Source organism: Eretmochelys imbricata, chromosome 2, assembly GCF_965152235.1.
Source record: "Eretmochelys imbricata isolate rEreImb1 chromosome 2, rEreImb1.hap1, whole genome shotgun sequence".
Taxonomy (NCBI): Eukaryota; Metazoa; Chordata; order Testudines; family Cheloniidae; genus Eretmochelys; species Eretmochelys imbricata.
In genome coordinates, this window is record NC_135573.1 from 18,545,592 (window position 1) to 18,559,586 (window position 13,995).

The window sequence follows — 13,995 nt, forward strand, 5'->3', positions numbered from 1 at the left end:
CGTTCACTGTGTAAATTATAAAGCACATTTATTTTGATATAATCTAACCCAAAACTTTGTTCCAATATTTATTATAATTATTATGAAAATTAGAATAGGAATTAATTTCCCTTCCTCTGGGATACATTGCACAAGTTTCTCTTGGCCTCCTCTTTTCTTAGTTTTGCTAATGGGAGCAGTTGTTCATAAGTTGTTCTTGTGTTATTTAGGTACCATATTCATGTGAATGTTCATTAGTGCTGGAGTAGGAAATGTCGTAATGTGGCTTTTGTTTGTAAATGAACTTTCCAAAGTGCAACCACTGACTTAAAAAATAATTTTAAAAATGTTTAGATTATCCTAAGGAATCTGACTTCCAAAAGGCATGCAGGTAAATGACTTGTTGTGACATAAATAAGCAGTAGATTCTTGAGGGGAAAGACATCTCCTATTCAGTGCTTTCTATTAAAAGAGGTGCAACCAAGGTATGCAACTGAGTGCCAAAAAGGTTAAATGATTGTGAAGATTCAACTGTCAGAAATAATGTGGAGTATATCAGAACACAGTGACTTAAGATACAAAAGTGTCAGGGTATGTGATTTGTGTATTAAATCCCTTTCTTTCAGTTTCTTCTGAGTAGGAACAGTTCTTATAATGATGAAACATGATTGATCATGAAGAATGAGAATTAGGGAAACTTACGTTACTACACTTTGTATAAGCTATGCAAAAATGCAATGGTGATATTTGCTTTGAAAAGATGAAGCCGCCTGCAAACATCCACTTTTGTAACCTACATACATCTTTTTAGTGAAGCTCGTTAGGAAGCAAGAATCTAGAGTACGTGACTAGCTGACTTTTGAATTGTTATAATGGGATGAACTTGCAGTAACAAAATAATTAAGCTGTGCTTTATTTCTTCAAATTTAATCTAAGAAATTAAAATAAGTAAATGCAATATTGTATATATTGTAGGTATAGTTTTAATTTATTAAGAAATTAGTAACTGAATTACCAATTTAAAAAAAGTTAATTAAAACATAATTACAGTTCTGACCTTCTGTCTAAGTAGTTCATTCTGACTCCCATCTGGTCCATGTTAGATGCTTCAGAAAAAAGTGTAAAAACACCATATTTCAACTAACTATGTGTTACTATACAACTGTGTTTTTTGGGGAGGGTGGATGGTGGTTTCCTCTGGGCATCAATTTATTCTTTCAGAGCCTGTGTGCTGAAATACAGCACTGATAATCTTTGACCTATAGTTAATATGAAGTTGCTGTTTTAATTAGTATAAATGTCTAATCTTTTTGTAAAAGCGATGCCACAGGACTCTTCGCCGCTTTTACAGACCCAGACTAACACGGCTACACCTCTGATACTAATCTTTTTGAGACATTTACAAAACAGTTTCTTGATTTACTGCATGAATGCCATGTTAACTATATATTTTTTAAAAATTCCTTCTGTTGACTTAAATACTGATTTGAAAAGATACTGTCTGGTTAACAGATTTTCCTTAAATATGTTATCAAAAGTACTGTAGACTTTTTTGCAATTTAACTCAGCGTGGACAATCAAAACAGTTTATTTAGTCTGACTTCTTGTTTTGTTACATTGTATTCCTAATTGCAGGAGAATGTTTAGATTGAAAATTTAAGGTTTATTTTGCACGCTAATTCCAGTGTCATTTTAAAAAGATCTAAATAGCAATTCATTAATCTTATCAGAGTTAAGGTAAATGAAGTAATGTTAGAAAAAATTGGCAGTAGGGTAAAAATGAGTTCCTTGTTCCAATTTTAAATTCAAAATAGAAATGTTCTAGTTTCTAAAGGGATACACTCACACAAAACCTGAAAAATCCATTCTCCAGTAGTCAGATGCTTTCCTGGTTAGCATAAAGGGATCTAAGCCATGTGTTTCTGCAGGAATTTAGGTTTTATTAGAAGAAATTCTAGCTTTTAAGGCTGTGCAAATAACCAGTCATACATGAGCTAATTACAAATTGATGCCATGTCATCTTCTGAGTCTGCAGACTGCTACAGTACCTCTGCTGCTCAGAGCTTTGTCAACATGCAACTGAGCGTAATAAAGCAGATGATTTTCAGTGCTGCTGTTCAGAACTCTTCAGGCACCAAAACTCCTTAAAGTATCTTAGCTCATACTGTTAGATCATTAGCAATTTCTTGGGCAGTGACAAACAGTGCTTCAGATAATGAAATATTCAGAACAGCAAACTGTGTTAATTTGTCATACAGTGTGTTTGTTTTCATCCTGTGCAGATTGTGCCTTTGCTGATGCAAGTTGCTGAGGCCACCCAACTCTTTAATATCTGATTTTTCTCTCTCTCTCCCTTCCTTGTACTATTCCCTGCTACATCTCAAGTGTGCCTCCTATATATTGATGAAAATAGGATAACTTCGTCTTGTCTGTAAATTGGCTTTTCCATAACATGCACAATAAATCCATTAATCTAGAGAATCCCTCTCCCATAGTTTTTAGTTTGGCTCTTCTTTTGGTGATCAGAACTGGTAATTTTGTTCTTCAGGTTGAAAAATTATTTAATGTGAAATTTGGTGCACGAGTTCCTATTTATGAGTGCGAACTGGCACCAAAAATTGAAAAATAAAGCTATTCTTTCCAGTAATACTATGGACTAGTGGCTGTAATATACTGAGGGAATTATGTGCACAATATTTTAAAATTCTGCATATTTTATTTGTCAAAGTAACACAATATAATCACAGTATTTTCAATTATTTTTTCAATTATTATTTCAAAATACCTGTTGGCAACTATGTCTGTAACATATAACAAAAAAGATTCAGGAAATGATTTTTGACAAATAAAATCCTTACTAATATATTAGCACATCTATGTGGCTCCACATGCATCCCGACCCTCCCCCAATCCAGGTGTTGGGCAAGCAGGCTCAGCCTGGCATGATCCAAGTATGGAGGGGCTTAGTGTCTGCGGATCCAGGTGTGGGGTGAGAGGGTCCTGTGTGGGTCAATCTGGGTGTGGGCAGCTCAGTGTGGGTCCCAGGTGCATCTGGATGCACAGGGCTCACTGATGGGGTTTCGGGTGCAGGGGGATGGGACTCGGGGGTCGGGGGTCCACGTGAAGGTGGTTGCAGCTACATGGGGCTGTGCCTCAGTGTGGGGTGATGGCACTCGGAAGGGAGCTCTGGGTTCAGGGGGCTCAGTAGGAGGGGTCCGGTTGCTGGGCGAGTGGGGCTTGGTGGGGTGGGGGTCTGGGTGCGGGAGGCTTAGCGGGGTGGTCCAAGAGCAAGGGGGATGGGGCTTGTCAGGGTGGGGGTTTGACTGCAGGGGGCTCTGTGGAGGGAGGTTGCTGGATGAAGGGGTGAGTTCGGATGCAGGGGGCGGTGGGACTCAACGGGCTGAGGAAGTGTCTGGGTGTGTAGCCCTTGGACGTTCCCAGGCGTGGTTCTGGCCCACCCCTGGTCACATAAGTGGCCTGTGCAGGGCAAGAGGAAGTCCCTCCTCCCCCCCAGCCAGGACTAGCAGCTGGAGCCTGGTGCAGGGTGGGAGACACCTTCCTGCTCCAGGCTCACCGTGCTAGCGAACGAGAGGGACAGAGAGAGCCCAGAGGCAGAGATTTACATCTCCTCCAGCTGCTCCTGATGCCCGACCCAGATGCCCCTCCTCCCCCAAACTTCTGCCCATGAATCATAGAAGATTAGCATTGGGAGGGACCTCAGGAGGTCATCTAGTCCAACCTCCTGCTCAAAGCAGGACTAACACCAACTAAACCATCCCAGCCAGGGCTTTGTCAAGCTGGGCCTTAAAAACCTCTAAGGATGGCAATTCCACCACCTCCCTACGTAACCCATGAGGGTGAAATAGTTTTTCCTAATATCCAACCTAGACCTCCCCCCCCTGCAACTTGAGACCATTGCTTCTTGTTCTGTCCTCTGCCACCACTGAGAACAGCCTAGCTCCATCCTCTTTGGAACCCCCTTTCAGGTAATTAAAGGCTGCTATCAAATCCCCCCTCACTCTTCTCTATTGCAGACTAAATAAACTCAGTGCCCTCAGCCTCTCCTTGTAAGCCTTGTGCCCCAGCCCCCTAATCATTTCCATTGCCCTCCGCTGTACTCTCTCCAATTTGTCCACATCCTTTCTGTAGTGGAGGGCCCCAAACTGGATGCAGTACTCCAAATGTGGCCTTACCAGTGCCGAATAGAAGGGAATGATCACTTCCCTTGATCTGCTGGCAGTGCTCCTACTAATGCAGCCCAATATGCCATAAGCCTTCTTGGCAACAAGAGCACACTATTGACTCGCATCCAGCTTCTTGTCCACTGTATCCCCTAGGTCCTTTTCTGCAGAACTGCTGCCTAGCCGTTTGGTCCCTAGTCTGTAGCAGTGTATGGGATTCTTCCATCCTATGTGCAGAACTCTGCACTTGTCCTTGTTGAACCTCATCAGATTTCTTTTGGCCCAATCCTCCAATTTGTCTAGGTCACTTTGGACCCTATCCATACCCTCCAGCATATCTACCTTTTCCCCCAGCTTAGTGTCATCCACAAACTTGCTGAGGGTGCAGTCCATCCCAGCATCCAGATCATTAATGAAGACGTTGAACAAAACCAGCCCCAGGACTGACCCCTGGACACTCCGCTTGATACCAGCTTCCAACTAGACATCAAGCCATTGATCACTACCCATTGAGCCTGACGATCTAACCAGCTTTCTGTTCACCTCGTAGTCCATTCATCCAATCCATACTTTTTTAACTTGCTGGCAAGAATACTGTGGGAGACCCTATCAAAAGCTTTGCTAAAGTCAAGATGTATCATGTCCACCGCTTTCCCCATATCCACAGAGTCAATTATCTCATCGTAGAAGGCAGTCAGGTTGGTCAGGCATGACTTGCCCGTGGTGAATCCATGCTGACTGTTCCTGATCACCTTCCTCTTCTCCAAGTGCTTCAAAATGGATTCCTTGAGGACCTGCTCCATGATTTTCCCAGGGACTGAGGTGAGGCTGACTGGTCTGTAGTTCCCCGGATTCTCCTCCTTCCCTTTTTTAAAGATTTATATTTATATTTGCCTTTTTCCAACCGTCCGGGACCTCCCCTGATCACCACAAGTTTTCAAAGATAACGGCCAATGGCTCTGCAATCACATCATCCAACTCCCTCAACACCCTCAGATGCATTAGATCCATGGACTTGTGCATGTCGAGCTTTTCTAAATAGTCCTCAACCTGTTCTTTCACCACTGAGGGATGCAGGAATCAATTTTTCTGCAGGGAAAGAGTAAAATCTGCTCGGGACATTAATTCTGTCCTTACGCAGTGGTGCAGAATTCCCCCAGGAATATGTAAAAAATCTTATTTCACATGTAAAACAAAATGGTTTTGTTCTGCTTTGAGTACTTACTGATATAGGTTGTCCAGATTTACTAATGTAGAAAGCATTTGTCATGTAGCTGATCTCATACAATGTAATACTGAATGTAGTTTTTTGCCTATGCAATGAACCAAAAGCATGTTGATGATAACTTGGATTAATGAGTCAAGCTGCACTTGGTCACATAATAGAATATTCAGACTTGTTTAACTTCTGCTTTTTAAAATGCATTTTTCTGGTGTTAGCACAAAGAATTCTTCATTGTGGCACATAATTGCCTTTACTACAGGGGCATAAAAGCATAACATTTTATTTCACTGACTGAATACAGCAATGAGGGATTGGGGGAGGGAGAGAGATTAAAAAATAGGAAAACATTGTTTTTTAAAACCCCAGCAATTGGCAGGGTGATTCTGAGGTCAGATGTTGTGCCCGAAACTATGGGCTTTCACTTTTAAATTGTGTTTCTTTCACTGTTTCAGTTGCCCTGAGGTGTCTGCTATGTATGACTAAACTAAATGTCCAGGATATTTTTTTTAGACTCTTAAGATCATAACAAAGGTGAAAAGGCCTACTAAATCTGCAGTAGTGGAAGATAAATCTGTTGCCAATTCTTTGTCTATGATTCAATTGCTATGCCAAAAAGCATGTGTGTGTGTATTTGTCATTATTTTGAGTGCTTTCAAGAGGCCTGTATAAAGAGAGTCCCTATATAAAATCAAATTAGAAACTAAAGACCCGTATAATCAGAATATAAACTAGAAACTTCAGTGTTTCAAAGAGGGGAGTATTAGAGTAATTTTGAGAGCGTCTTCATGAAGAAAAAGTCAATATAAAAACTTACGTGTTAATGTATTTGTCATTCTTACGGCTGTAAAATAAGTCTTACCAGTAAAATAGCACATTTAAAAAAAAAAAATTTCTTTACTGGAAAGATATACTACATTGTAAATGGGATTTGATTACCAGGAGTACTACACTTCATTGTGTGGTGGTATTTGTTAAACTGCGAGCTGTTTTGTATTGATAGTAACTTCACTGGGTAATGCTCAAATTTAATGCCACAGGTTGCTTTGTTTCATTCTGTGGTAGTGGTAAACCAGCTGCCTGTGGTGATTCATGGAACCAATGAGTAAAAATTCTTTTCTTGAATTTTTTTGATACTCATTTTATTTTGGTGAGGGAGAGTTCCCATTATCTAACATCCTGTGCTAAATCATGAGTCAGAAACTTGTGAGTTTACCTGTAGCTACTGAAATAGTCTAGTGTACTGGGAATTGAAATCTCTTGAGCAAGGTCATTTACAAGATATAGTAGTTTTCTGACTTAAAAATGGAGTAGTAATTGTAAAAAGAAGTTGTCAGTGCACTGAAATTGGATAGTCATCTCACAGGTAGTATAACTTGTAGCTGGTATTTCAAAATCAGTTTTCTGATATCACTCAAATGGTTCTCAGTACTGTCCAATTTTAATACCAATCCAACTTGAAATAATATGGGACTCCTCAATGTGTTTGTCCTATAGTTTTATTCCTGAGGCAACTGAAGATATCTGGAATTGTGGTCTTGCATCACACTCAGGTTATGTATATTTGTAGGATAAGGGTTTCATGATGTTGCTCCACTTCCATAAACAACTTCAAAATATCATGATTCTTATTTGCATTTCTTCTGAGTCAGAATCCTTCCTGTGCTGTCAGACGTTGCTTAGGGCATGAACAAGGTTCTTCCATCCCTCGCTATTCTGGGCTGCTCTTTGCATGTCGTCCATGTTCTGTTTTTAAGATGGAATAATTATATTGGTTCCTTGACATGAAAATAGTTAACAACCTGTAATTAATTTAAGTTTGTTACTGTACATTAAAGTTTTTTATAAAAATTAATTGTGGTATTTTTACTGAATTAGACCATGTGCCATTTATTTTTAACTTTGTTTCTCTGTTCAGGTTCTGAAGACAAGCTGCTACATCAACTCCATAAGGAGTAGGAATTTTCCATTAAGACATCAAGAAGATCTCATCAACTGGTATTTATTTATTATTTAATATTTTTATTTTTATTTATTATTTAATATTTATTCAGGTGTCCTTGCTTGTGCACTGTTAATTATCTTCCTTTTAGTGAAAGAATAGCATTTTACACTTCACTGAATCCAAATTAAATTTAAAGATCAATGTGTTATCCACTGAGACTCAACCCTTTATATTGGGAAATATTAGGTTGTGGTGGGTTTTTTAAATAATAGTAACTATTCCTTTATTGTTTTTAGAGTCTGCCTGATAGATTAATTTTTACATTCCATAGACCCCTGACATCTCACATCTCTCTGAACATCTATAATACAAAACGCATTGCACAAAGATTGCATAGTTGAAGTAGTAACATAAAACTAACGTTGAAATTTCAAATCTAAAGCATTTTCAGAAGTGGAGGGTAAAATAGCTATATTTAAGAAGATAAACAGTTCAAGATTTTTAGGTATTCTATTGTCTTGATAAGTGGCCTCAAACCTCATATGTCTACTGGTATGTGGCAAAATATTACCCTTCATGTAATGTAGATATAAATCACATACCAAAAACTGCATTAAAACAAGTTATTTAGTCAAACACTCAAAAGTTAGAAATAAGGTTGCACAGGCAAATGTATTTCCTGTCTGTTTGTGTCTCCACCCTGTATACTGAATGAGACAGAGGGATTGTAGCAAAAATAGTATGTGATCATATAATTAAAGTGTATATGATAATGCATAGGCACGAGGGGGCAGAATTATGATTGCACAAGCGACTGCAAAGCTGACATTTCCTAACTTTTCAATTTCTTGTCTTTGCACCCTAAATAACATTCTTTAAATGTAGTGTTTTGTATGCAACTTCCTGAGGCTTTTTAAAGAAAAAAGGTAAAAACAAATTCTGTTATTTATATACACACACAAAACTGTAACAACCCCTTACTGTGATCCAGCAATAGAGTTTGAACCCTGAACCTTCAGCATGTCAGCACAGGTTGCTACTGCTTGAGCTACAGGACAAAGTAAACTAGCTGATTGTGGGAGTCTTTTAATCCAGAGGGAGAGTGGACCACTGGGCCTAGGATTAGGGAGGAGGAAAAACAGAGAGAAAGGGACCTGGCCTACCATAGAGGCTCTAAAGCATCTCACTGGAACACTTGTAAGAATTAGAGGTGGACCACCAACTAGATGGTGGGACATCATATGCAGGAAGGTGACCAGTCTGGACTTATTGGAGGAGCAAGCCATGGACAGGAATGAATGATGACACTGTACTGCAAAGATGTTCCAGGATGAAAGAGAGGGCAAAACAACTTATTTTTTCCTGAACTCATTCTGACAGACGGATGAACCACTTTAGCTGAAACTTAAAATCAGCCTGGGGCAGACACTTGGCATGGAAAATTTCAGCTCAAAGATTGTGTTTGGCAAAATTATAAGCAACTGAAAAGAGTGTTATAATGGGAAGTGGTTGCGTAACCTTTACTATTGGTGGGATGGAGCGGAAGAATAGTGATTGTTTTAATGCTTTGCCATACTTAGTAGTTTGCTAAATTTGTAAGAAGACAATTGCACCAAGGGTCTGGAAAAACACAGTAGTCAATGTTGTCTAGCTATTTGAAATGCAGACACCACATTCTATGAATTTGGCTTTATATGTATCTCCTATATACAAGGTTTAACATAGTGCTTGATTTATAGTCTTATAGTTCAGCAATTTTTTGAGGTAACTGAAAGCTTGAACAGCTTTGGATATTGGCACCTGGCTTCCTGAGGTGGTGGCTATTGACATTGACATTAGGACTTGCAGGTGGGGGATTATTCCCTGCTAGTTTTGAAAAACACCATGGGACCCTTAACTTCTATCTGGGCAAGCAGAAGGGACTTCTCATCTGTACTATGGCACATTTGACGATATACCCAAATATTGCATTCTCAGCACTGGTTTTGAGCCAGTGCTATTATGGGTCAAGAACTAGAGTCAACTGAACCACGCTGTCTTTTTAGTACAAATACTATATGTGCTTATGTCACTGCATGACTGACAAGCCTGCCCTGTTCTTGTGCACGCAAACAAAGTTAGAGAGCTAATAGCAATAATTAATAGGAAATACAAGGTTTTTCAGGGGAAGAAATCCATTGGAGTAAACTAGTTGATTCCAGGTAGGCTATTTCCTTTGTTTAAAGGAACCCTCTTTCTAAAAAGAAGCTTTTGTTGAGTATCGAGTCTAAAGCCAAAGCCCCACCTTTCCTTAAAAAGGATAACATATCTTGCATTTTGAAGATATGCAGAATAAATATTGTGCTCTAGAACAAAAAGATAATCTTAAAATTAAGTTTATACAAAATTATACAGGAATCTTAAAAATGTTTGTTCCTTGTTTATTTGATGTAGTAGCTGATACTGACGTAGAATATATAAGGTTGAATTTTATGGACATTTTTATTTGTAATAGACTCTCTTGGGGCGGTGGGGGGAGATGCTCCACTCCCCTTTCAATAATTGTGATCTCTGTAATTATGTCTCCTACTTCAGAGGGTATAAATACAGGAATGGTCACTCTTTCTTGTAATTTTATAAATAGCTTTGTTTTGTCACCTGCAACCCTGTGACTCACCCACATGTTTTAGAAGTTGTTAGAGATTTGTTTTTATGTAGCTAGTTTACCAGAAATAGTTGAAGTTTCCTGTAATTTGTAATGATGGGTATATATGCTGATCTATTATGGTGCATTGTACAAACTGCTCTAAGCATGTTATGCAGCTTGTATCCCAGAGCTGGTATCATAATAACCAAGGATTAACAGGTTTACATCTTGTGTGTTGACTTTTTAAACAAACTTTTTTTTGAAGTGTACCATTTTCCTTTGAAATTTTTAAATTGTGTGTGAAATGTCCTTTTTCCCAAAACAATTGCAGTATTCAGCACAAACCCCTTCTTATTTAGTTGTGAAAAATAGGTGTAGGTTACCTTCTAACTTGCATTCAATCTAGCACAAGCCTTTATATCCTCCCTTTCCTTTCCTCTTCTCCTTTCTCCCCAAAACAATTAAAACAAGAAAAAAAAAAAGTAGCAAAATAGATCATTCAGAACTGATGTTGTGAGTGTTGTCCAGTACTCACAATCTTGCATATGATAACGAGTTTCCATGTAGTTACACTGATAACTTTGTGAGACAATTCTCTGGGTTAATTGGTGGGGAAGTAAACGAAGAATCTATTTGTGTTGCCAGCAGTATAATATGAGGCTCTCTTTTATTGTTACAGCACACCATTCAATGTTTCCTATAGTAAATTAGGAAATAGATTCTAAGTAAGAGATTAACAATATTTAAAAATTGTTTATTAGAGCATGTATTTTATCATCAGGGAAATCTGAATTGCACAGATCCCTCAATTTTTGTGCAAGATGGAAAATGTAGTAAGGTGTACTAATTGTAGAATTTCAAATTGTGTTACAAAGTACCATGCATAATAATTTTTCACTGAAAGTCATGCTAACAAGCTACAGAATGATAGTAACACATACCAGAAATATGTGGAAAATCCCATTTTATATTTATTTTCCAGGGGAGTGAAACCACTTGTATTTTGTCTTATATTAGCATCACAAATTAGAAATAATCTTCTCTGATCGTATTATCATACATAAATTGCTATAAAAATATTTAGGACACCAATACAATGAAGCATAAAAATATTTTAATGTTATTTTATATAGACAGCTTGTGGAGTTGATTTGTTTGCATGGTTCTTGTAGTATTGGTTGAATTTAAATCAAAATGTTTCGTAGCAGCGGGATGATAGGAAGCAATTTTCTTGTAAATTTTAAAGGCATGGATTATTTTTAGAAAAGATTTACCATAAAACATTTGCCTGCTCATTTGCATTGTAATAATTTTGAACGTCTTTCCAGCACATGCATATTTTATAGCAATGCTGGTACCTGAGCTGAGCACTGGGAAAACCCCAAAAGATTTAGGCATATTTATGTGCTGTTCTTATTTTCTATAATAAAATGTAATACTTCTGTATCAGTTAATATTGTAAATTGCATAATAAATTTATCTGGTGTTTATCTAATATGTCAAACAACAATGGTATATTTGTAGGCACTGAATGTACAAACAATCTCCTTAGTCACAACTGTACTGGTTTAATGATGTGGCTTGTGCTATTGATACTGTCATAGTGGGTATATTTAAAACCTTGAATGAAAGCAATGTCTCTAAAAGTGAGGGATTAATAGTCCTGAACACCAGCTGTGTCAGTGCACCCCCGTCGTCACCTGCAGCAGCCCTGCTATTGCATTCTCTAGAATTTTTACTTTCTGTATAAACGTGCTAAATTAGTATAATGGATTTGAGTCTGGGACTTTGGCTTAGTGGCTAAAGTGGGGAACTCTCTATTCTATTCTTGACGCTGCCATTGACTCACTAGATACCATTGGAAATCCTCCCATTTTTGGTTCAATTTTCCCATGTGTCAAATGTGTGCAATAATACTTACCTATTCCTTAGGGTAGTGAGGCGATTTTTAAGCCAAATATTGATCCCCTTAATATTATATGTGAAGTCACTGGATCTGACTACGTAATAAGAGAAGCAGAATTTATCCAAGGATTTGACAAGTGTTCAGAGGTCCTTGGGTGGAAGATGAATTTTTGATATTTACACAAATAAGGGACTTAACTTTCAATTGTGACTGCTCTTAGAGGTGAATATGGGGCATATTCCATACTAATTCACTGCATAGCATAGCCCTACAGTCCTGCTGCAGTTCTGTCGTTATTTCCACTTGTAAATGTTTTGTCCATCTCGGTGTTAAAAATGAATTTTGGGCAGACCTTGTCTTCTGGTTTCTTAGTGTGGGAGCACATTTTTAGCAGTCTTTAAACTAGAAGGAATTATGTTTGAATAGTGTCATACCAAATGTTTGAAAATTCAAACCTTTGTTTAGTGTCCTAATATTCAAATATAAGTAGGGACACCTCTTTGAAATTTAAACAGTGAAAATTAAACACTTCCTACTTAGAATGAGTTTTAAAAAAAAAAAAGGCAAAATAAAATCTTCATATGCTGTTAGTTCCCAGGCAGTGCAGCCACTCCATGTGTTCAACAGCAAGTTATGTGAGACATAAGCATGATGTCCTGTTGATGCACTCCTGCAGTTGAGCTTAACCACATGCTCAGTAGTATGCTATTACGTCCGATGTTTTCTTGGTGGTTAGTTGTTTGTCTGGTGTGGTGTGCTTAAAGCAGAGTTTGCCAACCTGTGGGTCATGACCTTGTGTTTGCAGGTGGACAGAAAAATATCTCCCTGGCTTTCAACTCTTGAGTCCTATCTCCACCTTGCTGTTTCCTTCAGTGGCTTTGCTCCTGTTTTTATTTCCAGGTGAAAGCCCTTCAGCTAGGACTGTTGGCTGACTCATCTATCTTTCTATCTAATCCACCACCATCGCCCCCTCCCTGCCCCTTTTCATACCTATCTGCCTTGTGGAATAGAGAGCAGCTAGAGTGGGCAGAGAAGAGGCCGAGTTGGCAGTGAGGAGATTCAACCACCTTGATCAGCCACCTGAACCTGGTTCTTCCTCATCCCCCGTCCCATAATGGGTCATAATGAGTCAGGTCAGAGTAAGCACTGGGCAGAGACAATTCTTGAAGCAAGGAGAAACAGTGAGACTCTTAAGGTTTTTGCCCTAATTTTTCATTCATTCTGCTCCACTGTTGATAAATATTTAAACACTGGATCATTTTAAACAGCAAATGTTCAAATTAGACTCAACTGAACTATTTTTAGTTTTTTAGTTTAGTTTTTTGTAGTTTAGCTTCCTTTAAATTCCAAATGATAAGCGCTCCTTTTTGTTCTAAATTGTTGTAATAAAGTCGTTTAATATTTGAAAAATCACCACACCCAGGTTGTGTCTAAAAGTAAGTTTTCTTTAAAAACAAATTTCAGAGTAACAGCCGTGTTAGTCTGTATTCACAAAAAGAAAAGGAGTACTTGTGGCACCTTAGAGACTAGCCAATTTATTTGGACATGAGCTTTTGTGAGCATTACAAAAGCTCATGCCCAAATAAATTGGTTAGTCTCTAAGGTGCCACAAGTACTCCTTTTCTTTTTGCGAATACAGACTAACACGGCTGTTACTCTGAAATTTGTCATTATGTAAGGCACTGCATTTAGCCATATGGAGTGGAAATCTATCAACTTTAAAAACAAAGTAGCATATTTATTCCTACAGGAGATATCCTAGTGATCTAAACTTCAGATTTGGAATAACTAGACTCCTTGGAAGCACACAATTATATTTCAATGCAGTGAATTTAAACTATTCATCTTTTTACAATAAACTGAGTACCATGTAATTTACCATTTGAGCATATTTGGGATGGAAATAAAGCAGAGCTCCTATTTGTGCATTCAGGGTTCCATGACACTGCTCATAAGAATACATCATTGTCCTGGTGTCCTTGGCCATAGTTTCCCTACTCTACTATTGTACAGCGTCATGTTTATGGTTGCCAACATATATCCCATACGTCACTGCACTTCTATGTGTTATGTCTGGGGTTTTTTGGTAGCACTGTGAGGAGCCTTAAGAATGAATAATACTCAGTTACTGTTTTT

At 38.2% G+C, this 13,995-nt stretch overlaps 1 protein-coding gene across 2 annotated transcripts in view; it reads left to right on the top strand.

Moving 5' to 3' along the window:
- The window catches only part of CYRIB (CYFIP related Rac1 interactor B), a 151,912-nt gene that overhangs the window by 68,764 nt on the left and 69,153 nt on the right, over window positions 1-13,995 (top strand). For both annotated transcript variants that reach the window (XM_077809796.1, XM_077809794.1), the window contains exon 2: window positions 7,301-7,380. The gene's annotated coding sequence lies outside the window, so the exon portion shown is untranslated. The remainder of the gene's footprint in view (window positions 1-7,300; window positions 7,381-13,995) is intronic.